The 4,569-nt window shown below is 41.5% G+C and overlaps 1 pseudogene across 1 annotated transcript; it reads left to right on the forward strand.

Moving 5' to 3' along the window:
- Positions 1-1,839: 1,839 nt before the first annotated feature.
- Positions 1,840-2,443, forward strand: LOC308623960 (small nuclear ribonucleoprotein Sm D1-like; annotated as a pseudogene). The gene is made up of 2 exons (XR_014017902.1): positions 1,840-1,974; positions 2,098-2,443. The product of XR_014017902.1 is annotated as a small nuclear ribonucleoprotein Sm D1-like (transcript).
- The last annotated feature ends 2,126 nt before the right edge of the window (positions 2,444-4,569 follow it).

A 4,569-nucleotide genomic window follows, 5' to 3' on the forward strand; every position in this document is an offset into this window, starting at 1 on the left:
AATTTATTGGAGGGCACTGATGGCTTTAATGAAGTCAGAAAGTTTCGAGTAGCAGACGTAATGTAAGGCAGACTGCAATCTATGAATTTTCTAATTTTTCATTCTGGCTAAAAATATGAACCTATTTTGACTCATTAGTCATGTTTATCTGTTTACATAGTGATTTATTTACATAAGCAGGTCTGTGTAAAGTAGACCAATATCCAGTGCCCTGTACAAGTTCAGGAAACAAGGAAAGAGGGGTCCAAGCTCCCAAGAGAGAGATTTAACTGTGAAGTTGGACCTGTGAGACACTCAAGCAACTGACTAGTGAAATCTGCAACAGTAACTGCAGCCTCAGCCACACTGGCCGCACCCCACTTTCTACTTCGATGGCCTTTGAACTTGTGGTTCCCTCTGCCTGGGCTGGTGTTTCCCAGATGCACGCATGGCTCTCGGCCCAAATGTCTATGGAGAAAGCTTTCCTGACATCCTAAGTCAAATACACAAAATAGCATCCTTCATCTTCGTTTTATTTTCTTCTTAGCTTCCTATCTTCATTGGCCTGGTCCATAACTTTAGTTTTATTACTATATATTTTATCCACTAGAATTTATTCCTTTTTGTTTACTGCTTTTCTTAGCTCCTAGAAGGGTGTCTGAAGGGCATCAAATAAATATTTGTTGACTTGACTAGAAGGTAATTGTGAAGCATTAACATCATTTTCCTTGACTAATATCATCTCAATACCATGCAAGTCACTGTGACAAATGAAAGACATGGTCCTTTTCTTCAAGATGCTTATAATCTATTTGGTGAGACAAGCCTGTCACATATTTTTTTAGCTATCTACTACTGTGTAACAAATTACCCCAAACACCAGTAGCTTAAAACAATAAGTGTTTATTATAACACACAGTTTCTGTGGATCAGAATCTAGGAGTGGCTTGACTGGGTGGTCCTGGCTCAGGGTGTCTCATGGGGTCACAGCCAAGACATCGGCCGGAGCTGGTCACCTGAAGGTTGCCTGGGGCTGAAGGGCCACTTCCAAGCGAGCTCAGCCACAGAGCTGGTTTTTGGTGGCAGGCTTCAGTTGTTCACCACATGGACCTCTCCAGAAGGCTGCTTGAGTGTCCTCATGACCTGCAGCGGGATTCTTCCAGATGAGTGACCCAGAAGACAGCCAAGTGAAATCCTCAATGTCTCTTCTGACCTGCCTTGGAGGTCGCCCTCTGCCACGTTTGTAACTCCCTTATGGTCATACAGGTGAGCCCTAATCTGCAAGAGTATGAATACCAGGAGGTGAGAATGACCTTGGAGACTGGCTATCACACACATGGAATAAATAACGAAGCATATGTATCCACGTATAATTAAGTGCTATACTGTGAAAACATTCTAGATTCAATCTGTTTTGAGAACTTGGACTTACATAGTTGGAAAGGCTTAGTTAGACGGCAAATTTAAACCTCATCTGCACAAAGGTTCCAGATATTTTCATAACATACACCCCATTCATTTATTTATTCAGTAAATATTTATTACATAATTATTCATTAAATAAATATTTATACATAATATTTATTAAGCCACTGCTTGCTGTGCTAGGTCCAGGGTTATGAATAAAGCTCAGATCCTGGGAAGGGGGAACTCACAGTCCAGGGTGTATAAGGTCCAAACTTTGGAGCCATAATGGTTTTGAGTGAATTTAATACTTTGTGCAGTGGGGCAAGGACCATCATCCAAAGCCAGTTTTTCTCTGGACACTAAAAACAGAAATTACAAATACACAAAATATCTGTTACCGAAAGTGGGGTCTGGCTGCTCACTGCTCAAAAGCAAATAAAGAGCTGAGGTTGGGTTTTGTGCACTATCGGACCGAAAGGGTGACGGCGCTGCTAGGATGAAGCTTGTGAGATTTTTGATGAAATTGAGTCACGAAACTGTTAACCATTGAATTAAAGAATGGAACACAGGTCCATGGAACAATCACAGGTGTAGATGTCAGCATGAATACACATCTTAAAGCTGTGAAAATGACCTTGAAGAACAGAGAACCTGTACAGCTGGAAACGCTGAGTATTCGAGGAAATAACATTTGATATTTTATTCTGCCAGACAGCTTACCTCTGGATACACTTCTCGTGGATGTTGAACCAAAGGTGAAGTCTAAGAAAAGGGAAGCTGTTGCAGGAAGAGGCCGAGGCCGAGGAAGAGGAAGAGGACGTGGCCGAGGCAGAGGAAGAGGGGGTCCTAGGCGATAATATCTCTCAAGACTACTATTTCAAAGTAACGAAGAAGAAGACGGCAGAGGAAGTCTACGTGGCTAAGTTAGAAGATGGTGGAGTCCTAAGCAAATTGTGTCTCTCAAGATTATGATTTCAAAGTGATCGATGCCCCGGCTGCTTTTTGTACAGGCTTTGTTTGTTTGTGGCAGTTTTTAATAAACATAAATGTAGGACAGAAAAAAAAAAAAGAGCTGAAGTTGGTAGAAAGGAAAATTTGCTTTATTTCGGATGCTGGCAACAAGGGTGGGGTCGGGGGGGGCAGAATCATGTCCAAAGGCCATTCCCCACACTGACAATCAGTGGGCAAGAGCTTTTATAGGCGGAGGGAGGGGACTACATGCAGAAACAGTACAGTCAGCTCTGACAGTCATCTTGAAATTGGTCATCCACCAATGGTCTGACCACCGTCATCTTGATTGTTTTAAGTACAGTTAATCTTCAGTTCCAGGGTTGGTTTGTTCCCATTTCTCTGAGGCCAGTTCTTGGAACTGTGTCAGCTTATGTCATGGCTACAGTCTGGTCATCATGCAGTTAATGTCTTCCACCTGGCGGGGGTTTCAGTATCTATAAGACAGCTCGCAGGATATGGCTCAGAATATTATCTCTAGCCCATGAAGAGGAACTAAAGGTTCCTCTTTGCTTCATGACTAAACTATTATTATTTAGTCTTGTTGGACTGTTTTCCTTTGTTTCTGCAGTTTCTCACTTTTCTAATTAAACTAATTCTTTGGCTAAAGTTTTTCCACAGACAAAAGGCAGGCTGAGGACATGGGGGGCAAGGACCATATGGTCCTGCTCCATTTCATATTCACATTATGTGAATGGAAAATAAAATTGTCATCATGCTGTCAGTATAAGCAATTTCAATTTAATAGAAGAAAGGTGGATTTTGGAAATAATCAGCTAAGTAATCTAACATCAAAAAATTCACCAATCTGGGCTCCCCTGGTGGCGCAGTGGTTGAGAGTCCGCCTGCCGATGCAGGGGACAAGGGTTCGTGCCCCAGTCCGGAAAGATCCCACATGCCGCGGAGCGGCTGGGCCCGTGAGCCATGGCCGCTGAGCCTACACGTCCGGAGCCTGTGCTCCACAACAGGAGAGGCCACAGCAGTGAGAGGCCCGCGCACCACAAAAAAAAAATAAAGAAAAAGAAAAAATGTCACCAATCATGATTACAAAATGTGAAGGGAAGCCACATGACCACCTTAGCAAAAGGAATCAGTAGAAACTCATCTTATTCTCTAAAGCACCTCTACTTCCCCTCCCATGCCCAAATGGGAATGCAACTGATTTTTATGGGTTTTTAATTTATCAGGCCACCAAAACATGTTCAAGACCAATGACTCTCCACTAGTATTTATCACAACAGTGATTGACCAAAAGGACATTTAGCATCTAAATTAAGTGACCACTGATTCTTTTAACATTTTCTCTTCTCCCTATCCATTGCCTGATTTATTATTCTTATCTCACTTTCAGGCCCAAGTTTATGGCCTACGTTAATGTTAATTTTCCTCCCTCTCTAAGGAATTAGAGAAAAACTACCATCTCAGTCATTTGGTCAATATTCTTTAATACAGAGATTAACCCAATGCACTGTTACAGGTAACATAAAATTCAAGCAGAAACCAAACCCCAAACAGTCATAGGATTGAAGGATCAAAAAAATAATAAAATAAATTTAAGAACATGAAAAAAAAAACAAAAAACCCAGCATAGCAGAGAAATAGACCCTCTATACCTGTGGTGGAACCAAGGACAGACGTAAGAGCCTGACAACTGTACAGACACACTGACTTACTAATTCCTCTTCTAGGAAGGACAAAAATGTGAATGGACCCAAAGATGGAATGATAAGGATGTTCATGGCAGAGTGATTTATATTTGTGAAAACAGAAACAAATTAAATGCTCATCAAGAGAGTATTTCATTGTGCGGATATAAATATCTAAGTACATAAAAAAGCAATGGAAACAATCGTGTGATCGATATTACATATGTGCTTTTAAGAGTACATATTTACTTGGAAATGAGGTTGGAAGGATTTTTACAGTGTCAGCAATGATTTATCTGTAGTTGGTAGGATTGTAGGTGATTTGCATTTTCTTTTTCCTTTTTTTTTTGGTCATGCTGCTCAGCTTGCAGGATCTAGTTTCCCGCCCAGGGGCCCTTGGCAGTGGAAATGCAGAGCCCTAACCACTGGACAGCCAGAGAAATCCCGATTTGCATTTTCTTATCGAGATTTTCTCTTCTTTTTCCACAAGCACACTTAGTGGATGCATCACATCAAACGCTCATCCCTA

Source organism: Mesoplodon bidens (assembly GCF_964165515.1).
Source record: "Mesoplodon bidens genome assembly, chromosome: 10".
Lineage (NCBI taxonomy): Eukaryota > Metazoa > Chordata > Mammalia > Artiodactyla > Ziphiidae > Mesoplodon > Mesoplodon bidens.